The sequence below is a fragment of the Triturus cristatus genome, chromosome 8 (genome assembly GCF_964204655.1).
Source record: "Triturus cristatus chromosome 8, aTriCri1.1, whole genome shotgun sequence".
NCBI lineage: Eukaryota > Metazoa > Chordata > Amphibia > Caudata > Salamandridae > Triturus > Triturus cristatus.
In genome coordinates this window covers 1507596416-1507622752 of record NC_140591.1, presented here as the reverse complement: position 1 = coordinate 1507622752, position 26337 = coordinate 1507596416, and the positions used below count along the sequence as shown (strand labels likewise).

The window sequence follows — 26337 nt, the reverse complement described above, 5'->3', positions numbered from 1 at the left end:
AAGGTTCTTGGCGTGGTCTGAGGGGGTAGGTGGGCTTCTGAGGGCAGTCGGCCACCAGGTGCTGTCCCATGCAGAAGTGGTGGTACTAAGGATGAGGACTTCTGTCTTCTCAGTGTTGAGCTTCAGGCAGCTGTTGGTCAACCAGACTGCAAAGTCTTGCATTCCTTTCTGGAAGTTAAGTTTGGCAGTGGTGGGGTCTGTGGTGAAGGAGAGGATGAGCTCAGTGTCGTCGGCGTAGGGTACGATGTTGAGGCCGTGTTGTCGGACAATGGCTGTGAGGTGTGCCATGTAGATGTTGAAGAGGGTGGGGCTCAGGGAGGAACCCTGTGGGACTCCGCAGGTGATTTTCGTGGGATCAGAGAGGAAGAGTGTGAGTCTGATCCTTTGGCTGCTTCCAGTGAGGAATGATCGGATCCAGTCCAGGGCTGTTCCTTGTATGCCTGCGTTGTGTAGTCTGGCAACTAGTGTACGGTGGGAGATGGTGTCAAAGGCAGCTGATAGGTCTAGTAGGATGAGGGCTGCGGAGTGGACATGGTCCAGGAGGGTGCAGATGTCATCTGTGGTGGTGAGTAGGGCGGTCTCTGTGCTGTGGTTGCTTCGGAATCCGGATTGGGACGGGTCAAGGATGGCGTTCTCTTCAATGAATCATATCAGTTTCCTGTTGACTGTTTTCTCTGCAACTTTGGCTGTGAAGGGGAGGAGCAAAATGGTCTGATAGTTTTTGAGGTCAGTGGGTTCAGCTCTGGGCTTCTTGAGCAGAGGTCTGACTTCTGCGAGCTTCCAGTGATATGGAAAGGTGCCTGTTTTGAAGGTGGTGTTGATGGTGCGTAGTAGTTCCGGTGTGATGGTGGCCGCTGCTCTGTGGTAGATGTGAGGTCAGCAAATAAGAAGGATAGGGGAGATAGGTTGAGAAATAAATAACCCCCCAAAAAAATCATGAAACATGGTAGTGGGGAGATAAATAACCCATTAAACTTCTGGGTTCTAGGTGTGGATGCTTTGTCTGTTCCCTCTTTACCCTCTCTTTTACTTTTTTGCTTTTTTTCTTTGAGAAATTGTTTGTATTTTCTCCTCCCTCCCACCTCTTTGGTTTTACTCCAATTCACCACCCTTTCCTTCAGCTGTTTTTTATATTCTTTTGGTTCCTACTTAGAAAGCGGGCGTGCACCTGGAGGAGCCACATCCCTCCAAGGGTATAGCGGGTTCAGGAGCCAGCCGGTGGTCAAGAGACTCTGCTTCTGCCAGTACTTTCTGCTTCTCTTGTGGGATGTCAGCCTCTTCAGGAACTGGCCGGCTGCTTGCTCTCTGTCTCGCTGTTTTGTCTCCACCGGTGCTGTCTGTCTGGTATTTGTAGGCGTTCTTCTTCAAGACCACGGTGTTTGTCCCCCTCCTCTTCCAGGTCGCTTGGAGTGACGTGACTCCTCCCAACTGCCTGACTTCCAGGACAGGCAAGAAAAAAAACACGGCCTCGGTCTCTGTTGCGTGGAATTTGTCAGGTCGGTGACATACACATATATATTTTTTTTTCCACTGGAAATACCAAAGGTTACAAGGACATTATAGTTAGGAAATACGAGTGAAAAGAACCTTAGGAAATTTGCTGCAAAAAACAAAGGTCACATGGACGTTCTAGTTAGGCTCATATTAACCTCATACAAAACCAGCGAAATTCAGCAGTTATAGTTAGCTCAGCTAGCTATAACTTAAGCCCTCTCAATGCACTGCTTGTGACCTCACATACAACATTTCTCAAACATGGTCAGTGATATCACTGATAACATCACTGTTGACTTGTCAAATGACATCACTGATGACATCTCAGATGGCATGACTGATTACATCATCCAGTGATTGTGAGTGTTTTCTAAATGTTACAGAGTGTTACATGTATAATCTAATGTACGTTGCTGTGGGAGTGCCTGTGTGGGTCAATGAGTGGGTCTCGGAGTGGTATATAGAAGAGTGAGTGGGTATGTGAGAGACTGAATAATAAACAACCTAAACACCAATGGCAGACTTGTTAACCACATCTTACATAAAGTCCCAACCAATTATGACCCGGTGCACCTCTTTTTACGGTACCAGACGTCGATAGATACCACTGCCAAGCAGAAATGGAATTTACTAACAAGTGGAATGGGGCACCCTGAAATATATCAATCTACAAATCCTCAGTTATGTTTAAGAATATATTTATTCTTCCTTTATTTCATATTCATAACATTTCCTTTTAAGCGGTGCTCCAGCCAATGTGTTCCGTTCAAAAAAGCATTTGAACTTAGTCAGGGCTCAAATATCTTAATATCCTTTATATGCTTGTGCTGAGATTAATGAAAGCAATTCTCAAAATTAATTGGTCAAATCAAGCGGATACTGTAATTGGATGATCTCCATATTTCTGAACCAAATCTGCTAAAAACATATTCAACTGGTCCAATAATAAAAGAGGAAATAGTGTGCCCCATATGTTACCTGAGTCCATGTCAAAGTGGACCCACCATACCTCTTACTGGACTGTTTTGTGAGGGACTGTATACATGAGTGAGCGTGTGATTGGGTTTTTGTATGTTCAAGTGAATGCCTGTTTTATTGGCTGTAATGGTGAATGACTGGGTAAATGAGTATTTGTACGGGTGAGTGAGTGGGTGTGTAAGTGGCTGTACTGGTGAGTGAGAGGATGCATGAATGGCTGTATGGGTTAGGGTATAGGTGTGTCATGGGATTTAAATGGTGACAGTAAGAAAAGGGCACTTTTTGCATGGTTATCCCCCACTTTTTGTCTGGAATGATTTCAATCTGTAAGTGCACTGGTTCCCTGCTATCCAGGTTCCCAGTGCCAGATCTCTTTCTCAAACACTGTACCATGATTGCCACAACTTCGGTCACCCCTATATGTCCTTTGTAAATGTTACCCCTGGTTCTTAGGGCATTGGTACTGAAGAGGGTCCTCTGAGGCTACATCACTGCTTGAGTTACCCGAGGGATCCCTCAGCAAGGCTATGCACTCTGGTTTGCCTGCTCTCTGTCTCGGTGAAGGGAAATCCAAACTGTTGACATGGCACACACCTCTGTGTAGCATGCCTTCCATACACTGATTAAGGTATAGGTAAGACACCCCTACTGCAGGACTTTAACCCTGAAACAGGGTACACTATAACCTATGTGAGGGCATTTCAGCAGGAGCAGGTATGTCCCTACAAGGCCCAGTCTGTTCTGAGATATTGTACATGCACAGGGAATTCTTAAGGAGTACATGGGATGGATTCTTGTGAAAACAACTTTCCAAGCTCTAAGAAGGCTTTACTGATTTCTAAGATGTTTGGTACCAAAACATTTTGTCTTAATACATCCTTGCTAATGCCAGTGTTGGATTTATTAATACATTCACACAGGTGATCTTTTGAGAGGCTCCCCTGAAAACCTACCAAGCACTCTGACTTGTTTCAGCCAGTCTGCCACCACCAGACATGTTTCTGACCTCATCAGGTGAGAGCCAGTGCTCTCAAAAGATAGAGACAAAGTCTGCTCTGGGTGGAGGTGCTTCACACCTCCTCCAGTGCAGGGTGGTCTTCCTGGGAAGAAAGCTTTGAAGGCAAAGCCATATTTGAAATTCAACCTAGATACCTCCAGAAGGTGGGGGAAGTCAAGCCCTCTTTCCTGCTCTACTTCTGGTGGGAGGAAAGGTGGGAAAATTAGTTAAATTAGGAGGAGGTTCCCAACTTAGCCTAAAACACGCCTAGGGTGGATAGGCGTGTGAACCCTGCTCCTGAAATTCCACCATCTTGGGATGGTTGAGAAATAACCTATCAGGGCTAGGGTAGTGCCCCTTCCTACAGGAAGTGGTCACTAGAGGGTGCAGGCACCCTAAAGATAGCTAGCCCATTGGTTGCTACCTGTCTCTCCCTTGTAACACACTTATATTCAGTATTTAGATGGCACCCCATGACCTGAACATGATATTCGATGGACAAGAGAAGACCGGGACAAAGATGTCCCGCTGCACGAGCACTGAAGTTCCAAGCAGGAAAGATTTTGAATAAAGAAAACAAGTGTATCATAGGAATCACTCACTCGCATAAATCCTGTTTTCTAAGAGGAATCTTAGGGTTACAATCGTAATCAGCTTATGACTCTGTGGCAGACTGAGTTGCCGGATGATTTTACGGGGCAAAGGCAATAGGCCTCTAAAGTCAACAACCAATGCAATTTTAAAGCAGCAAAGAGAGTAAGTAATAAAAATAGGTTCTTACCAGAGAGACAAACTTAAAGAGCAGAAAGTGATGTATAGGATGAGTTAATAACACATAATTATACATTGTCACCATATAAACACACCCACAAAAAAGAGTTTGCAAAATATAATTCCACACATATGAGCAACCAAAATGATTCAGCAGCGAAAAACAGAAATGCAACTTTTGATGAAGCCAGTCGAGATATGCAGGTAATAAATTCCATTTTATAGTCCATTAGAGAGACTGAATTTAGAATACAGGTTTATAGTTTACTCATTTCAGCAAAGAATCGGATGAAGCTGAGAGAGTACAGGGGAAAAAGATATACATATTTGACTGGGGTGGTAGTTTTAACATTTGTCAAAGGTCACAGAAATGCGCGCTATATTGAGCCTTCACCCAGAAGCCTTTATGGGCAAAGGCTGTGTGCAATAATTGTTGCTGGAATCTGTTTATCCTGCTGTCCTCTCAGCACGAAACTACAACACATATGGCCCGATTCACAAGTACCTTGCTTTGACTAATGCTTATAGTACTTCTGAATTTCTGTAGTAAAAGAGGAGTAGTCCAAGAGTAACTCCTAGCATAATCCAGATATTCATATGTGAGTCAGGAGCACTATATATATATATATCTATATATACAGTATGTATACAGTATATATATATATATATTTTCACAAAGATAGGTAAGGGACCAGGTGTGGCACATATATATATGGTCTTCTATAGGGTCTACTCTCGTCTTTTCTACAAATGGATTTTCGGACGAGTTTCTTGTGTGTATATATATATACTGTTCCAACAAATGCCAAACAAACTGTTGAACTCCTTACGTGACGGTGCCTCCTTCGTGCATTTGGCTTGCACGCAATAAATTGTCCAACAAAAGTCCCTACTTCCAGGAACATAACCGGAAAACTCACAGGCTTTCATTTAAAACATTTATTTCATCAGCATGACGCGTTTTAACCGCCAGGCCTTTATCAAATGCTTATATGATGAAACCGATCATTAATGTTCCGATGTTTAAATAGCTCACTATGCTCCCCCTCTTTGTCGTAGCAATAAAAAAAGGACTGCATTTACATTATAGTGCCTTTGTTGTTTTTTCACGCCGCCATCATGGAGTGTGAGTTGATTACATTACAATCCCATAGTGGTGGTGTTTTATTTCATATGCTGCCTTTCAAAGTAAGCTTCCATTTGCGTAATGGGTTAAGTGATCCTATCTCACACATTTTCTTTGATTGTGCCACTGTTCATTTCATTCAGGGTGCAGTTGTAATTGTGATGCTATTATTATAACATGCCTTTCGTCAGCCACTCTATGCACATCAGAATGTTTGTACCTGAAAGCGCTGATTTTAGTAATCACTGCTTTTCCATGTAGTCATGTCCCAACTCCATCGTTAGCAGGTACATTATTCATTTGGCTGGGGCGGTTCTGGCAGTTTCCAATTCATGTTCAAACAAATGCCAAACAAACTGTCGAACTCCTTACGTGACGGTGCCTCCTTCGTGCATTTGGCTTGCACGCAATAAATTGTCCAACAAAAGTCCCTACTTCCAGGAACATAACAGGAGCACTCACAGGCTTTCATTTAAAACATTTATTTCATCAGCATGACTCGTTTCAGCCGCCAGGCCTTTATCAAATGCTTATATGATGAAACCGATCATTAATGTTCCGATGTTTAAATAGCTCACTATGCTCCCCCTCTTTGTCGTAGCAATAAAAAAAGGACTGCATTTACATCATAGTGCCTTTGTTGTTTTTTCACGCCGCCATCATGGAGTGTGAGTTGATTACATTACAATCCCATAGTGGTGGTGTTTTATTTCATATGCTGCCTTTCAAAGTAAGCTTCCATTTGCCTAATGGGTTAACTGATCATATCTCACACATTTTCTTTGATTGTGCCACTGTTCGTTTCATTCAGGGTGCAGTTGTAATTGTGATGCTATTATTATAACACGCCTTTCGCCAGCCACTCTGTGCACATCAGAATGTTTGTACCTGAAAGCGCCGATTTTAGTAATCACTGCTTTTCCATGTAGTCATGTTGTGGTCTTTGAGGTTGTCCAGATGATGTAGTCCGCTGAGGCTAGAGCGTGGTGAGCGATGAAGTCGGTTATGGCTTTGCTGAAGAGGACCGAGGTCTGGGAGCTCTGTCGATGATGGTGGCGCAGAGGGTAGAATTCGGGTTGGTCTGGATCTGGGAGTGGAGGTGCTCCATGGCAGATGAGTGGTCATCAGAGCTGGTTGTGAGGTGGAGGATGTCTTTCGGCATGAGGACGATGCTTCCTCCCGGCCGTTTGATGTGGGCTAACATGGATGATTTTGTAGCCGTCAGGGATGGCTGTAGCGATGTCAGGGGCTGAGGTAGAGTTTATCCAGGTTTCTGTAAAGAAGGTGACTCCATGGGATATGGTGTTGAGTAGGTCCAAGATGTGTACGGCATGTCTTTTGAGGGAGCTAGTGTTGAGTAGAATGCATCTGAGGAAGTAGGGACCGGTTGTTGAGGGTCGTGCGCTCAGTGGCTCTGGTGTGCAGAGGCAGGTGAATGTGCCTTGGGTGTTCTTCAATGATGCAAGGTGGCAGGCAGTGGAATGTCCAGTGTTGAGTGCATGGAGGGTGCTGGAGTCGTGTCAGTGGATGGCCCATGGACCAGGGCTGTGCCTCTGGATTCAGCCTAGGCGCATAAGGATGCAGACAGGCTTGCCTTGGTGCACCTGCTGCATGGCCGCCAGCACTAAAAAGTGTTTGGGGTGGGCTGGACAGCTGGGAAGCTAGAAAACAGTGCTGGAGTGGGGGCGGGCCATGGGGGACGACCAGCAGCAAGGGAAAGTGGAAAAAGGTGCAATAAGTGGAAAAGAGAGAAAGTGACAAGAAAGCAGTAATGGGAAAAGGGAAAGGTGGAAAAAAGAGCATGGCAGCAGGAAAAGGCAGAAAGCAGAAGACAGAGGGCAGAGCGGCAGCAGAGCAGAGAGGTCTGTAATATCACTCCTTTACCATGTATCAGCTCCAATTAAATAGTGTTTGGCGAGGGCTGGACAGCTGGGAGGTGGGAAGTGGGAAAATGGTACTGGAGGGGGGCGTGCCCATGGGGGAGGAGCAAGGGCAAGGGAAAGGGAAAAAAGGTGCAATAAGGAAAAAAGAGAGAAGTGATAAGAAAGCAGTAACAGAAAAAAGGGAGGTGGAAAAAAGAGCTGCGGAGCAGAAAAAGGCAGAAAGCAGATGATAGAGGGCATAGCAGATGCAGAGCACAGATGCTCCCCACTGGACCACCAGGGATGAGGCTAGGGTTGATGCCTGCAGGTAGAGGACACCCTTGAACTAGGAAGCTGGAAGGGTCAGGGGGAAACAGCTACAAGGCGGAGCTGTGAGGCGAGGGGAGCAACTTACTGGCAACCAACTTACTGTCAGTAATACTTACTACAATTGAGTCAAGTATTTCTTTTCAGAACTTTCAAACTCAGCACCATCATTTAGGTGGTATCTCAAATAGACCTTTGTTTATGTTGTGTTGTTATAATAACCATACAGTTATAATGAAACTTAATCAGTGTCAATTATTGTAATCATCATGATGAAGGTCCTGTCACATGATTTCCTGAAAAAATACCTCTCTCTGTTCCCGGTTGTTCCCAGCCTGAGGCATGAACTTCTGCTTCAGATGTCTTGGACTCGATGAGTGATGAATGGTGTTTCAGAGAGACAAGGAATTATTAGCTTGACATTACATTTTAATGTGGCGGAGCTGCCAATGCTGGAGATTCCTGGTCCCACGTTTCATGGTCTTTCCAATTCATTTCCAGAGAGGAGTGCATTAAGTTTGATTGTGTTTCACAAGTTGCATTCAGTTCTTCAGCATTTGCCCCTTCAAGCTGCGGTTGGATCCCCTGATTTTTCAGCCACAACGAATCAAACATTATCAGAGTCATTTTCACACTGGCACTAATTCAAACACATATGTCAACTCAAACCAAACATTTAAAAGTGCATTTTGAAAAGGCCATTTTAGGAGCCTCATTGTGAGTTCCCCTTTAATGCTGATATTACTGGTGCCACAGAAATGGCAAGATTCATGGATTTAAAGCAAACCCAGTTGTTTCTTTAAGGAGATTTTATTTGCTTAAAGAAGGCAAAATCTTTCATAGTGAAAAAACTTGGAAACACAGAAATACTCACTTTTAAGAGGACCATTGGTATCCCTATAGCAATAATCTTATGATTCTATGGCAGACAAAGTTACCAGATGATTATCCATGGCACCGGCAAACTGGCAATGGGCTGTGGAAGTCAACCACCAATGCTATAATGTAAAGTAAAGAAAGTAAGTAAAAAAAATATGTTCTTACCTTTTTCACACTCTTAATTAGAGAAAAGAAAGTGAGGTCAAAGTTTAGTTAATAACATTTAGTAATACATTGTCAGCATATGAACCTACTACAGTTTTGTCTCATATGTCATAAATATGAGCATGAAAGCCTGGCAAATCCGGATCCACCCAGTTGATCCCCATTCCCTGGGGTTAAAATTTTAATTGCATGTTAATGAAGGGGTGATACTGCATGGCACTGGACTTGCACTCCCACTGTACTGTGAACCTCATAACCCTGGTGCTTCACTTTATACATTGGCATGTTTATAACTGTCTGATAGCTAGCTTTGATTTGCTTATCTATTCCCTCAATCCTTCCCTGCTCTTAATGCACCCAGATTTAAATAAGAAGGTGTGAGACATTGGGTTGTAGGTTGACTGGGATGTAGGCTCTTGTCAAGCAGCAGCCACAATCATGATGAACCAAAAAGAGTCACTAAATTAACCAGTGCTTAACCCTGGGTAACTTGGCAAAAAAAGCAGTCTGGCTTAACTTAGAGGCAATGTGTAAGGTATGTATTCAGCACCTAAATAGGTTTAAAGTGAAAATGTTAACACAAGAAAAAACCCAAAACAATTTAGAAATACAGAGTAAATGTTAATAAAAATTTGACACCAAAACAGCAAAAATCCAATAAGTTGAATCGGACTTTTAAACATTTTTTGTAAAACTACTGTGGATATAGAGGAGAACAAGACTGGGTAAAAGTCGAAAAATATGACCGACTGGTTTGGATACGCAAAGAGGATTGGGCCTGGTCAGCGCTTAAATTTGGAGTTAGAAGAAATTCTGAGAAAAAGTGTCATAGAAGGTAAGGTTCAACGGGGCAAGGCTGCAGGAGATTTGTGCAGGGGCGCCATCGTAGGATAGCCTTTGGTCAAACATGTGCTTTAGATTCATACTTTTGGTCTTAGTCTCTGAAATGGAACTAACAATTCTCCAGTGGAAAAGAGGCATTGAGCTGTAGTGAGGAAAGTGCCATGAGCAGGATAATCTTTGTCGAAGGACAGCTGAAAAGCATTTGTTCCTGCTGCAAAGAATGTAGCAGGAGAAGCCGGTCTCCTCCTGGTTCTCAGAGCAGTTTTTGTCAAAATATCTCTGTCCTCAGTTTTGGGATTTGGTCATTTGAGTACCTTTAGCACCACAACTAAGGGTCCAGTTTTGGGATTTGGTCATTTGGGTACCTTTAGCACCACAACTAAGGGTCCAGGGCTGGTAGGACACCTCTTGAGTTTCAGAACACACTCAGGCTGCATCAAGGTGCGGGTTCAAGATGGTGGGTGCAATTTGTGTTCCTGTGGCTCTGAACAACAGGCTAGTAATCTAGCCCTTGTAGTCACTCTGGTAGTGCGCACCTCAGGGCTGGCCTCTGAGGGTTCAAGGCAGGCTCCAGGCAGCAAAGCATTCCCTTCAGGTACGGTAAAGAGGTCTTGCAGTGTGCACAGCATATCACAGCAGCAGGCTTTTCACCAGAATTCCAAGGATACAAAACATTAAATTGCTATCTGCTCCCAATTGGAAATTACTGCTTATTAAAATGCAATAAGAAATCTACAATGTTATCCAATGGCAGAGGTAGGCCTCACAGTAGTCAAAAACAAGCTTGGAAGTTTTTCAATACCAGGAAATGTAAAACTCAAAATTACATGTCCACATTTAATATATCCACATTTGTAAAGCGCAAACAATCACCCATAAGGGTCTCTAGGTGCTGGGGGCCGTCAGGAAGATTAAGCCAGCTATTGCCCAGAGTCACATGGTGCTGGGCTAATCTGCATCCAGCGCCGGGGATCGAACCGTGATCCCCAGATTCTGGAGTCAGTCGCCCGGCGCCACACCTCTTCCACACTGTCAAATCTTTCAATTACATATCATCGGTCCTGTGGGCTGCCTACCGTAGGGATGACTTATATGTAATAAAAGGGGAGTTTATGGCTTATCAATGTGCTTTAATGACAAGTTGACATTGTGGTTTAAAACTTCATTCAGGCTTCAATGGCAGACCGGAGACATGTTATAAGGTGCTACTTAATTAGGTGAACCAATATGTTCTGCATGCTCACTGGTAAAATTTGATTTAGAGGCCCTAGGTATATAGCATACTACTTCACAAGGGACGTCAAACACATTAAATATGGATTGGGTGTAGGCCAACTGAACTATGGTGTTGGAGAGTGAGCAAAAGCTCTTTACCACTGTGTAGCAGTGGCAAAGTGCCCAGATTTCTAAGGCCAACAAAAATGATAGCAGTAAAAATGTTGAAGGTGAGGCAAAAAGGTTAGGGGAAGACCACCCTAAGGCTGACAGGTCTAACAGAAAGCAAGTTATTTTTTTCTGAAGTACATCTTACTTTTTACTTCTATTGTTCTGGAAGTCTTTTATTTCACGTATAGAATTCAAAAGAAATTGATTGACTTCCACAAATGCATGATACCAATCTTCTGCAGTCTTCTTTCAATATGTTCCTTGAAACTATGGATAGAATATTGATTGACAAGTAGTTGCGTGATTCATAGATTTAAAACGTGTGGTCAGTAGAAACTATGCCCAGGTAGGGGAAGAGCAGAATTTAAAAATCTTGACTTAAGTGTCGGAGGTATGCTGTTGCAGGGATTCTGCTCATGCACAGAACTATGCACAGGAAACCAGGACCTCAGTGAATTGCGGTGTACCAAAAACTCACCTCAGTACCCAGAACCCCTATCCGACTAGCATCAGTGTCTCATTCGCTCTCCGTATCATCTCGAAGCTACCAATGATTAGACAACCCAGAACATGTGACTTAGAGTACTCTCAGGAATGGTGGGAATCAGAAATACCTGTTCGTTATTATTCTCATATCAGTCCACAACAAGAGTAATTAGAGACACAGTAAAGTTTAAAACGTTTATTTTATAAACTATGTGTCCTAAGATGCAGTACTTTGGCTAACATAAGCAGACAAATGATTAAGAATAAAACCATCAGCATTGTTGCAATACCATAGAAAATGAAGGGAGAAATCATGCTACAAATGATAGTGGAATGCAACCACCCTCCCTTCAATAGTAAGCTAGTATTATTAGACTAATAGAAGGTCTCTAGAGTTGAATGGGGAACCCCATACCGTAAATATCAGCTTAAGTGAATCACATCACAGGATCAGCTTTGCTCCGTGTCTGTAATAAGTCTTCTCCAAAGTGTGTGTCTAATGCATGCAAACTGCAATATTAAAGGCGCTCGAATTTCAGATATTTGCAGCTGTGTGCATGTTATGGCTAGAACGTGGGCCAATCAACCTGAATTCAAAAGCATACATTGTTTGTTGGCCCTGACTGTGTCTGCACGCGATGTTCAGACCAAGGTCGCTGTGCACATCTAGGGATGTGAACAACAGACCATTCCCATGTGAAGAAAAGGCAGGCAAGCAGTTTTCTTTTTTTTTGAAAAATATTTTTATTGACAACACAAATAAATCAGAAACAAAATATTAGCTGATAATAGTAGCATATACATTTGATATCAAGTAGGCCATGTAGATATATAAACATTAGAGACTTAAAAGGAAAGATTAAAGTAAATTTCCCCACATTCTATCAAAGTTTTTCATTGATTTCAATCCACTCGTTTTGGCAATAGCACGTTCCATAGTATAAATTTCATTAATCAAGAACCACCATTCCAGAATATGTGGAGGTTTCTGGGAGATCCAGGCCCTAGCAATAATCAATCGAGCACAAGAAAATAATACTGTTAACAAATCTTTATGTGGGCAATTCACAGATTGTATATCTAATAATACAGATAATGGCGAGAGAGAACCAAAACCAATTTGTTTTTGCGATAAAATATTTTTGAATCCGGCCCAGAACTCAGACAAGGCTGGACATGAAAAAAATATATGTGTAATATCAGCCGCCAAAAGGTCGCATTTGGGACACTTGGAGCGTTCACTTGATGAAGAGTTTTGGGACCAATTGAAAATTCTTAGCGGGGTATAATATAAAAAGCAGATGGTTTTGTATAACTGAATCCTCAGGCTCGAAGATTGTACCACTTTGTTAATATTACAGAGTGAGGCCGAGATTTTGGTAGAAGTGATGTTAGTCCCTAATCTAGTTGTCCATTTCAGAGCAATTTTTGGACAGTTATCTTCTTTGAAATTATTTAAACATCTGTAACCCCTGCTAATTAATCATTTCTGATTTTCCGAGTAGAAGCAGATCCATAGATCTGAGTCTGAGATTTGGTTGATTTTCATCTTGCAAACCAAATAATCTCGAATTTGCATATATTTAAATCGCGTTGCTTCAGTTAAATTGAAAAAAAGTTTGAGCGCAGTGAAATCTAAAAAGCCTTGAGTACCATAAAGGTCCCCCAAAAAATTGATACCCAAGTTGGCCCAGAAAACCCCAAATCCATCATTGAATATTCCTGGTAGCCCAGGGTTACCCCATAAAGAAAGCTTTGGATGAAAAAAAGAAGTCCTACATGTAGTTAATAAAGATTTCCAAACCGCAACTATCTCTCTCGCAGTCTTAAATTTGACCCTTTTAAAATAGTTAGGGTCATTTACTCTTGCGAGGAATCGATTTGAGTCAGTGCCCAACATAATTTGGTGGTAATAGTATTGGTTATTGGGATTAAATAGACTACGAAGGCGACCGAAAAAGGTTGCCAGAAAATATAATTTAAAGTCGGGGAAGTTTAATCCACCTTTGTTGGTTGGTAATTTAAGCAGAGCAAGCGATCTTCTAGCTTTCTTATAGATCCCGTCTAGTTTTTTGAAAAAGGAATTACTAACGCGTAAGGGTATAGACCTAAATAAATATAAGAATTTGGGGAGTATCTTCATTTTAATTAAGTTGATCCGGCCTATCAAACTTAAAGGTATTTTGTGCCATTTTTTAAGTAGGCCAGCTATTTCTTTCAATAAAGCATCATAGTTGGCCAAGATGAAGACGCCGCTGAGCGGCAGCGCTGTGTGATGCTCCCTCCCTCTCTCCCTTCCGCTTTGTGAGAGAATAGTGCCGCATAAGAAATAGAATCAGAAAGAGCTCTATCTGCTTTACCCGCTGATACTCACTCTTGACCAGCCATCGGATGTTACGTTTCCTGCTGGGTCGCTGTAGGTGGAGGCTTTTCTTCACTCAACCGGTGATCGCTCTGGGAGCAATCAGGGCTTCGCTGGACTCTTCACTTGGCTGTTCTGGTCTTGGACTGATACGGCCCTTGGCTGTGCACCCTGCTCCCAGCTTCTGCTCAGGAAGGGAGACGCGGCGCGTCTTGGATACCCGCGTCATGGCCCCGAAAAATGCACACAGATCAGCCCGGACAGGGAGAGGTCTCATTACCGAGAACACAGCCGGCAGCGGAAACATTGTTGCAAGAGCTCCTTTGGTGGTCTCGGAGGCTACAGCAGAACACGCTGGGAAAGCCGAGAAAACCGCAGCGATCCCTGGTAAGCAGATCATTCGAGCTTCCTTATTTTCTGCAGATATACAGGGCAGGGCAGGCTCTAAATTGACATCTGGAAACAATGCTGTCCCTGACGTGCCCCTTACACACAACAAAGCCTTGCCTCTTAATCCAACGGGGGATACCCTTTCTACTATCCAAAGGGGGATTCCTTCTAGCGACCAGGAAGACATTCTCTCAGTTAATGCAATCGGTACTGACTGTGAGCTAATTACAAACCAGCAATCGGATATTTTTGGTGCCAACGGAGAAATAGATCCTAATTTATCCAACAAGGGATGCTCAGAGACTTCTATATCTGCTGCTGGGGGGGGCACACTTATGATTGATACTTTGAAAACACCTGAGTATCCACAAAGGGACGGCCAGACACACGCACATACGGGAGGAGGTCGGGTACTCTCGCGTCACCCCCCACGGACGTGCAAACTACATCAACCGAAGATGAAACGAACTGCAAGGAAACAGATGACTGCCTTATTGATTATTATGAGGACTTGGCTGAAGAAGAAGATACGTCTAGCCCTCCCATGAAACACTCTGGTCTCAAAAAGGGGAAATCAAAAATAAAACACAAAATAAAGAAAGGGAAGTTTCTCAATACCTCTATTCTGTCTGTATCAAGCTCGGTCTTGAAACCACGTGGTAAAACCATTACTGATGAAAGTCCCTTACAAAGGTGGATACAGGCAAAAGGAGGAGTCAAGAACATGGCCTTACGCCTTTCAGGTACTAGCCCCACGGAAGAAGAACACTTAAAAGAGTGCTCTGCTACGGCCGGAGGTAAAACAATCCAATCTGTCCCGGCTATTTCACCCACTGCTGCTCCAGGTATCTCGTTAGTTGACTCTTTTGCTTCTACTGCTACTACTGCAGTAATAATTACTGAATTGGATTCTCAACTATTAGCTCTAACCCCTACAAGTACTCCAGGAGTCCTGCTTGCCCAAGACTACACTGGGAACACAGACTGTAATCTTTCATCTTTTGATCAGATTTTAAAGATTTTGACTGACCACAGAAATGAAGCACAACAACACTTCCTACAGCTCACAGAAGACAATTGTCAACTGCAGAAGTCCTTAGTAGAGGCTACTAATAAATTTGGAATAATTACTCAAGAAGTTGAGGAACTGCAACAAAGGGTGGCAGGCATCGAGGAAGTATCTGCCCGGACTGAGATTCTAACTAACCAACATGATACACAGATATCAAATCTTCAGAACAAGCTCGAAGATATGGAGAATCGCCAAAGAAGACAAAACCTCCGACTTTTTGGTATAGTGGAAGGCTCAGAAGGATCTGATCCGCGGGCTTATATGGTAAAGCTCTTTCAGAGAGCCTTCCCAGACTTATCAGATTGGGATTGGGACTCCCAGCTGCAAAGGGTACACAGGTTACCTCTGGTTCAAAGAAACAAGGAGAGTAAATTTCCCCGCCCTTTCCTGATTTACTTCGGCAATTATCTACTAAGACAAGCGGTCTCTTTTAAGGCCAAGCCTCCCTCCCCTGTCAAAATAGATAATGTTACTTTCTTTGTTAGATCTGAATTGAGCAAGGCCACTATGGACAAGCGCTGGCAGCTACGACAACTTATGGACCCTTTCAAATCTCTGGGTCGGCAGGTATTCCTGCAAGAGCCTGCACGTTTAAAAGTAATTAAGGGGGGTCATACATATACCTTCACTGACGTTAAGAAAGCTGAGACAGCGCTATCGAAATTTGGCTAAGAAAATATCGATAATTTTCTTATATATATGATTATTCGCTTTAAGGTTATAAATGGTAGTTGTGCTTGGGTGAAGTATGGACTAGAGCTTGATAACTAATATGGGTACCTATTGTTTGATGTTTACTACATATGTTTTTTTGTTTTTTCAGGGTCTTTTCACGATCCTTAATTTTTCTCTTTTCACACTCGTATGTACACACGCACTGTATGTTTCTATTTTTTTTCCTAACAAATGGAGTGGGGGAGTTGGAGGGAGATACCCGCTGCCACCTCTAAACAAGGCTGCATCAACAACGGCAGCAAGAGACAAGGGGGTGCTCTTCCCCAGGGGATTTGGGGGAAGGTTCAGGTTGGGGGTGGGTTTGGAGTAAGGGGTCACGGGCGGAAGCCAATAATGGTAAAAATGACAACACAATAGTAACACTTACTGAAAATAATAAAAAGAAAGAAAAGCTAATATTTACGATAGTTATTATTAGAATAGTTGATCTTCTAATATCTTTGAAATGTATAGACTTAGATGCTTAATATGGAATGTTGCAGGCCTCAATTGCAAGAATAAGAGACGATTAATACAGGAAGAGCTTAAATTGTATAATCCTCATCTAGCTTTACTTACTGAATCACACATCTGTTATAAAGATAGGAAATTATTAAGGCTATTAGGGTATGAGGTGGTTGCCTGTACAACTCTAAATGCCACTATCAGAGGGGTCGCCATTTTAAAACAAAGGCAACTGAAACTAAATATTAATAAAGCTGCTGTAGACAAGAGGGGCCGATGGATAATTATCCAAGTTGAATTGGAAAGCTGTAAATATGTTATATGTTCTGTATATGGATCTAATACCGATGATCCGTATATTTTTGATTGGCTAAACATTGAATTATTGGAATGGGAAGGGGAACTTCTAATCGGGGGGCGATTTTAATTGCATAATTGATTATGATATAGATACCACTAAGCATGGGGGGTTTCAACGCATGTGGAAAACACGTGCGGCCATTTTAGAACTAGGCCGCTTACATAACCTAAAAGATTCTTGGCGATTCCTTCATCCCAAAATACCAGGCTACACGTACTATTCTCCACCTCATAAACTATGCTCACGCATAGATATGATCTGGGCCTCTGATAAGATTCTAGAATCTAGAAGCATCGATATTTGCCCAAGACTCACCTCAGACCACAATCCCATTCTCTTTATTTTTAACACAATCTCAAGAAAACAAGATATAAGATTATTTTCATTTCCCAGGTATCTTCTTTCTGATTCAGAATTTATACTACAACTCAAAGAACATATCTCTGAATTTATTGATATAAATCTTCATTCTACCTCTCCAATCCATGTCTGGGACGCCTGTAAGGCCAGCATAAGAGGATTTACACAACAGTTTATTCTTACACAAAACTCAAAACGCCACAAAGAGGTTAAGATTATGACGTCTAAAATTTTGTTGCCAGAAAGTCAGCTAGCAGACGCTCTTATACAAGGCTCACTAGATACGGACAAACTAGGATTAGAATTAATTAGTCTTCGATCTGCTACCAAAAATGTTTTTAGAGAGCGAGCTAGTGTAAAATTACAAAAATTTAAAATCTCTCAATATGAGAGTGGCGATAAAATCGGTAAGATTTTGGCGTACAAAGTTGCGGATGACAAAGCTAATACTATAATCAAATCTATTAAGGGACCTAATAACACTATTTATAATCAACCCATACATATAACGGAACAATTCGTTAAGTATTATAGTCATTTATACACCCCGGAAAATAACCCTACACTGCACAATATTCAAGCATACATCGGTAATAATGTCACTAACAATATAGAAATTGAACATAATGGGCAATTAGGGGAGAATGTTACCACTGCCGAAATGAGAACGGCAATTACTTCTCTTCCGTCTGGTAAGGCTGCCGGAGAAGATACACTCCCTATAGAACTTTATAAAATCTGTGTTGATGAAATAGTCTCTCTTCTCTGCTTAGTAATCAACTTGATTGGTCTAACAGGGAAGGTTCCAAATTCTTGGAATTCTGCTAAGATCTTTTTTTTTCTCCAAAAAAACAAACCTGCTGATGAGTGCGGCTCTTACAGGCCTATCTCACTTATTAACGCAGACGCCAAATTATTTTCTCAAATTCTTGCACTCCGACTGGCTCCCCTTACATGCCTAAGCTAGTTAATCCACAACAACATGGATTTATTATCGGCAGAGACACTACAGCCCATGTTAATATGGCAATCACTGCTTTCGATGTAGCAACAACCAATTCCACCCGACTCGGTATGATACTTTTAGATGCTGAAAAGGCATTTGACCGAGTCGGGTGGGATTCCCTCTGGGCTGTAATGAAGGCGAACGGTTTTAAAGGCCAATATCTAAGATGGATACAGGCTCTATATGACTCCCCAATTGCCAAAATTAGCTATGCAGGTATGATCTCTCCAGGCTTTAAAATACTTAGAGGTACGCGGCAGGGGTGTCCGCTTTCACCCCTGCTGTTCGCACTTTCCATGGAACCATTTATAAACTCATTACAAACTCAACCTCATATTATCCCATCGGAATTCGGTCCTAACACCTTGAAAATCCCCGCCTACGCCGATGATATTGCCATATACTCCACTGATGTAGTAAAAGCTCTCTCAACGATAATTGAAGAATCTAATGCTTTTGGATTAATTTCAGGATACAAATTAAATTTAAATAAAACACAGGTAATATTAAACTATAAACCATTGACCCCTGTCCAAGGTACCTGTCGAGTGGCGACGTATCTAGGTGTTAAAATATCAGCCAAAATAAACAACATAAACACCCTCAATTATGATGCTTTATTAGCAGTTTTCATATAATAACATCTATCTGCAGTGTCGTTTGCAAAAGCAGCAAAAGCGACAAGATGGCGTTTAACGTCTAAGATGCTTATGCTAACAAAGCAATGTGTGCACCTGGACCACTACACCCGCCCTTGATCGGACCACGAACAAATAGGGATATAATCTAGGAACACAGAGTTCAAGTTCGACAGTGACAGAACCAAGTGCATGTATTTTAAATCCATATAAATGGTAGTGAAAGTTTGAAAAATCAGCATAAAAATGCAAAAAAGAAAAAACGTGTGACGTAACATCTCGCAAAGGCTCAGCATAGGCCTAAATAGCGAGTCAAAAAAAAGAGAAGAAGAGAAAAAAAATACATCAAACTCCAAGTTAATCCAACAACGTGTAAGCACAATAAGTTGCGACAGCCTCCAAGAGGAAGTTGTTATAATGTCCGGTAAAAGTGTCTGCCATCCAGTCTAACAAAGTAAATGAACATATATGTTCTTCAATAACTGGAGCCTCTAGCACAATCAGAGGGCAACTTGCATGTTCCTCAATTTAACTTCTCGCCAAGAAGTCACACGACGTGTCCCAATTCCCTAGGAGTCCATGTGCCGCTCCACAGGCCATAATCCTGATACTAGAACAGTCCAACTCATGAGCCACGAAGGGACTCAACAGTTCATCTTAATCCGGGGCAGGAGACACCGAGTTCGACAGGTACAAATCCATAGCCCATTCGAAGGGACAATCTAGGCAATGAAAAACAGGTTGCACGCAAGTAAAGTAAGAAAACCGGAAGGACAATCCATAGGCTATGCTTAAAGTGGCCAGTGGCAATGTTCCAAAATTGTCAAGCTTCCGGTTACGAAGATGGAGCAGCCGGGGTAGGCTGTCGTGTGACACATATTGTGCAGCCATTGCGCAGGAAGCAGACCAACAGGAGTACACCAGCCGTGAGGGTGAGAATCAACGGGGGCCCGCCAAAGACGCTCGAAAAAATAGAATGAAAAAATGCCGGTATCACACCAAAGATTGTTTGGAAAGAGGTCACGAGGCCGGAGCCCACAACTTTGAAAAAATGCGCCGAGACAGTTGTTGACGAGGCATTGAATATAGTGTTAATCAGAGCACCGAAGTGAAGGGGGCGAACAGTATTCAAAAGCGCATGCAACTCGGTGCGGGTGTTTGCGACGTGAAGGACAAATGTTTCACGGGAGGAAGTCAGAGTGACTTCTTTTTGAGACAATAGAGCCCTTATTCTGCTCATCTTGTTGAACTCTGCTTTCAAGGTTGAGATGGAAGGCCAGATGGATACATCCAGCCTTCCATGCGGGGGCGGAAAAAGGACATTGCTACAGCAGACTACTCGTTGTGAAACAGTCACAACATAGGGAATTCCCACTAGCATCCCGCAGCAAGCCTCATCATTTAAAAGCAAATAACTACCGTTAGCTTATAATGTAAAAGTGGGCGTAATAGCTGGCACTGGAACTCCTTTCAGAACACAAGCTAAATTTGGTGCCTGAACGTTGCACGCACCATGCAATTCGATGTGCCTACAGACTACTGAGTGATCAGGTGTGGAAGTGCATTCATCACCTTTCAAATAAACCTCTTTACTTTCTCTCATGCATCTGTATGTAAATGGGAGTGACCAAACTTCATGCAAAAAAGCAATACCCAGTGGTTCATATCTGCCTAGGGCATAATGCTTCATACAGGAACTGAACTTAAACAAAGGAAATGGCAAGGTGATTAACCTGTGGATAAGCCACACAGCGGAGTTCAATTCAGCCACAGAGAAAGGCAAAGGTTCCAACTTTTCAGTATGTAGTAATGGGTATGTTGCATCTTTCATGGACATGAACTGTTGTTTTGTAGTCAGATTAAACAGCAGGAATAAAGATGATGTATTCATGTAGTCCCAAGGAACTTTCCCAGCCTTCAACGTTTGCAAAGTCCATGCAAACTGCATAATAGAACGCAATTGATTTTGGCCATGATATAAAACAGACATATCATCCTGTACAATATCCACAACAGATGAATCAATATTATCTAATGTGTGAATTCTGGAAGAAAGTGTGTTAATGCTATTATCGATAACAGCTAGCACTTTTTCCTAATTTGCTTGATCAATGGCTCTTAATCTGGAGGCCGCTTCAATTTGCGATAATTTCCAAACTTCGTTTTAAATACCGTATAGCCATCTTTTGGACCTGCCACCCACAGGACCCTAAATAAAATCATTCAAATTAATTTTGTCATGCAATTTTGATAAATGAAGTTTAACAGATGCCAAGGTGGAATGTTGCAGCCAATTCTGACATAACTTCCCTACCAAATAGGTAGTCACCAAATGGGAAGATTCAAAGCGTGGGTCCACTCTAACCTGTGTATATCCAGGGTATAGACCCAGAAAACGATGTTGACAGGAATCTGAGCTTTTCTGCCATATCAACAATCCTTCACGATTTAAATTGGAAATGTTGAAGGATGTGTTAGTAATATATGACTGCAACACCGCAAGGGACATATCTGTGTGATTTTCCCAATTTGGGTAAGCAGCCAGATCAGGAATAGAGGGGGAATTAATCTTTTTAGAAGTAGCCAACCCAAAGCAGGTGGTTTGAAAAATGGTACAATTCAAAAATAACATGTGGTTTGGGATAAGGCAAGCACGATGAAGAGCCTCAGTTCCTTGGGCCTGCAGTGGTTTAGAACCCCAAAGTGATTTAAGATCAATAGTATCTTTGCACAGCTCATAACCCCTTATAGTCAACTCATCCATAAAGGATTTGGAATATAACAATTTAGTCGAAGTCAGTCTCACTTTAGAAGCTGGCTCCGCAGCTAATTTAAAATAAAATGCTTCAGGGTCAGATACACTGAAATCCGTAAAATATGTAAATTTGTTCACTAAAGTTTTAGAGCTGCCTTCGATTGGCGCGGGACAATGTTCCCATTACGTATAATTAACAAAATTTTGAAATGTATTGGCTTTATGTAAGAAGTGATTACCAGAGTGTTGGTAGCAAAATAGCTCCCCATAATTAGCCGTGTCTAAATACAAATCTTCAGCATCAAAGGCAGCATAATATTTCAAATCAGAAAACAGTGCCTCTATGGCCTGGACGTCCCAATCGTCAGAGCGGATGTTTTGTTTCACAACATCACCCATAGAAACACGAAGTACATTTGGGACATTAATCACCTCTGTGGGACCATGAATTTGAAATTTAACAGCATCCCACACAATCCCATCCAACACAGGCCAGGCAGTAATGTTCACAAAAGTCTGGTCCCTTTTCATGATGTGCGATGAGGAGCGGGGGGCCAAAGTTCCATCAATTAGTCTAATTGCAGATCTTTCGATGAGATAGTGTCCATTTACAAGATGAAAAAATACCACCACAAATCCAATGGACATAAACAAAAAAATACTTATGAGCATCAGCCAAATATAAGTCCAGGGGGGAATTAAAAAATGTCTCTTAAACCAAGTAGCAAAAATAGAAACTTTCGATGGGGGATTTTAACTCATAGAGTTTGTATCAAATGAAAACGTGTCTGGTCAACTGCAGTTGATTGTAAACCAGGCAACGATACATCTGTGGGATAAGCATACTCAGTATCTTCAGATTGACCACCAGCCGGTGGAGGCAACAAAGGATTAGTAACTGTATGCATCTCAATGGTAATGTCAGGCCTGTTGGTATTTGCCGGAGCCAAAACAGAATTTCTCAGCTTCGCTGGACAAGAGACCACTGGAGTCATACTAAGAAGAATCGGCCACTCGCTGTAGTTTGACATTGTCAATGGAGATGTGCCTGTTATCCTTGCGACCAGGAAGTGGAGGTAAAATGACTGTTCTTGTACCCTGCACGCCAAGCACTGGTACTGGTGCACGATAAGAGGGGCTGAATTCCTTCTTGTTCTCCACCTTCTCACGAACCAGGTCACCAACTCGAGGTAGCCAGCCGACTACCGGAATCTGAAGCGCAGCATCAGTTGTGGAAGGCAAGTGTTCCTTTGCAAGACTGTCTCTGGTCTCTTGTAGATTCTGTAATACAGCACAGTGATCATCTACGTCAAAGGGTGCTGCCGACGCCACCATGTCTAGACCATCAAGGTCCGGGACAAACATCTTTATGCCAAAGAGCATTTCGTATAGGGTCCGCCCACCCAGAGACCTTCTAGGGAGATTATTAAGTGCACGTTTTACGTTATACAGATGGGATAACCAGTTCCTGCCAGTGCCTATAACCCTAGCTGTCAGGGATTGCTTTAAGTCAAGGTTCATCCGTTCCACAACACTATTGCCCTCAGGCCAGTATGGAGACAAAAATTTGACTTGGACCCCCAAAGATCTCATGGCTTCTTTGTACGCCTTAGAGGCGATTGCAGGACCTTGGTCAGAATGAAGGGTTCCACATGCAAAGATTCCCACAAAGATTCTCAGATCCTTAATGACAGTTCGAGCATCAGCACTCCTTTGTGGCCATACCCAAAGAAAACGTGTGCACAAATCTACTGCAACTAAGATGTACTTATACGCAGTATCAGAGGAGAAAGGACCACAGTGATCTAAATAAACACTCCCAAGTGGTTTATTAGATATATACAACTGCGTTTGTGGCGGGCGTGTAGCAGTCGAAGGTTTAATCTGCTGGCAAATGTCACAATCAAGAACATAAGCATGAGTCTGTTTATACAATCCGCACCACCAGTAACGCTGTTGTAAAAGAGTAACAGTCGCTGAAACGCCGGCATGGTCAGAGGCCATACCTTCATGAGCGGCTGTTATCAAGGAAGGTCTGCAGTCCGCATTGGGAATTAAGCTGTCACAAACGTCGTTAAGTCTCACATAGGGAACTTTATCAGGACTTAAATGATAAGAGTACCGAGAAGGGAAACCTCTAGGGTAATTACTGCCCTTCTCTGTTGCAGCAATAGCTGCCAAGATGTCATCATCAATCTTACTTTTGGATCTTGTAACTGCTGCTACTAAATATGTTGCCAATGCAGTTTTCTCTGCTTCATCAGCTAAGCTGTTCCCGACAGCGTGGACAACAACTCGCTGGTGCCCAAGAGTGTGAATCACATTCACGAGAGACAGATTCTGTTTAAGTTCTGCCACTCGAACCCAAAGCATTTTATGCTTGATTGTGCTACCCTTGGAATCACGATATTAATTTTGAGACCAAAATAACAAATTGTCATTAAAAGACTGAACACAGTAAAACAAGTCACTCACTATAAGAGTTGTAACCTGTGGATCAGCAAACTCCAGTGCAAGCACAAGAGCACGTAGCTCTGCCAACTGGGTGGTACAATCACCCAATGACTGCGTATGCACAACATCAGATTTGAATTCACCATTCACAAAAGTACCAGCCACAATTGCGCAGGCCGCTGAATAAGCATGCTTTGATTCCGTTGCAGGTTGCGCGGAAACATCTGTGTATATGACATAATGGTAATCCTCAAGTGGGCACAATGACAGAGGAGAGGGATGAACAAATTCATACTGCAAGTACTCCTGAGTCTGCAATGAGGCATCAAAGATGTATGTGACATCCGGTGATGACAAGGAAATGGCCAATTGTATCCAACGTGAATGCAAAGCTCTAGAATTAGGTACACTGGCTTTCGTCACTGCCTCAAGAGCAGGATACGGTGTGACAACCAACATGCGCTTCCCTTGTGACAGTGCTCTCTCTTTAAGAATCGCCATCTGCACCGCAGTCAAAACTTTTTGGACCGTGGAAAAGCGCATTTCAGCTGAAGTGTACAGGTGTGATTTGTAAGCAATGGGGACTGTATCGCCCTCATTGAACATTAAGTACGTGAAACCTACTGAGCCAGGCACAATTCTTATTACCAGGTTAGTGTGGTTATCACACGTCAGCAAGTATTTCGAAGCAAGAAGGTTAGCCTGCAAAGATTGCAAGATAGCTGAATGCTCTGGCAGCCAGCTCGATTTGGAAAAATTAGGTTGTAGCAAGGCTTGATACGCTGGGCATAATCGGGAATGTAAGAACGCCCGAAATTTAGAAAATCCAGTAGTGATTGTAGTTTCTTCAGCGTTGTCGGAGCACGCAAACAAGCGCACTTCTCTAAGAAGTGAGGGGCTAATCCTCGACCTTCATTGTTGAGCTCATAGCCCAAAAACAACACTGTATACTCTGCAATGTGAGACTTTGCAAAATTGAATTTATAACCGAAGTCCGCAAACATAACAATGATGCGGTCAACGCGACACAGATGCGGCCATAATTCCTCGTCTGTGAGATAGATATCATCAACATACAAGTACGCATCAGGGTCAATGCTCTCTAACAGAGAGAATACACGTGCGGCAAAGACACCAGGGCTGTTTTTTAATAGCCCATGGCTTATCTCCTAAACTGTTTTTGTTTGCCGCCAGAAGTAAAGGCTGTCCATTGACTACTAATAGAGGACAGATTATGGCTGAAAAAGCCATTAGATATGTCAAGTGTGGTCTTAAACCTTTTTCTCACAAGACTATCAACGAGGGCAGAACTGTGGGTATTCTGTACAGCAGTGTACGACAATGAGTGTTTAGATGCAGGTAATCCAAAACTATGCTGTACGACCCATCAGGTTTAGTCACAGTGAATAGAGGATTATTCATTGGGGACACACAAGTTTCAATATTCCAATTGTTCAAGGATTTCTGCGACGTGAGATCTAGCTTCGCGGCGCATGTGATATTGGGGTTGCGGCTGGGGCATAGACTGTAAAGGAATCTCATGGCTTGGCGACAATTTATCCCACCCAACCTGAGTATGTACAAAGCCAGAGCAAGCACCTGGGCCCATTCTTCTGCAAATTTTTGAGCGTGATCCTTTGGCACTGTGTGCGCGAAGGACGGGAGGATTACCTCCTCCCCTCTAGGAGCAGCCAAAACAAAAGCTGGGGGCCAGTCCGCCTCTGCTAATAAAATGTCATATGTAGAGGTCAGATTATCCCAAAAAATCCCTTGTATTTTACGTTGTATGTCACCTTCAATTAAAAGGACTATATCATATCACTCTAGTATCCGCAGTTTCTACAGTATTGAACGTGTCAGTTGCTGTTGCCTCCAGATATGGTCGCAGTGCTTGCCACACTACTGTAACCTCCGCCGCGCTGTCTAGCAGCCTTAGTGCCCATGTCAGGATCCGAAGCTGTGTCCTCACTATTTGTGGCATACCTCGCTGTTAATGCAGCAACTTTCTTCCTCTGAAACGGGGGAGGTTGACGTGCAAACTCGTCCTGCTTGCCCTTACCGTCAGGCTAACGGGGTTGCTCATGTCCTTGTTGGGCACCCGACCTTTACCACATTCTCCGCCACCGGACTGTGAGGCCGATGTTTCCTGTGAAGAACGAGGAGAACGTTGTTCAGTAACCTGAAATCTGTTAGGTAACCTAATTCTAGTGCGATCTTGCAAATCATATGTGCGTTCACTAGTCGCCTGTACCGGTGACGCAGGACGAGACCCCTGTTTCTGTTTGCTGCTTTCCCTGTTTCTTAGCTCTCCAATTTTGTTTTGGAAATGCTGGACGATCGTCTTTGAAAGACGGACTCGCCTTAGTTTGCTGCTGTACATCTGGAATGACAATAGTAGGCTTAATCCCCAAACTACTGAGGCCAATATGTCTATAAGCCTCCACAA

At 42.8% G+C, this 26337-nt stretch overlaps 1 protein-coding gene across 2 annotated transcripts in view; it reads left to right on the top strand.

Moving 5' to 3' along the window:
• LOC146806019 (uncharacterized) overlaps positions 1-26337 on the top strand; it is a 230778-nt gene that overhangs the window by 194636 nt on the left and 9805 nt on the right. The gene's annotated exons all lie outside the window — the stretch shown is intronic.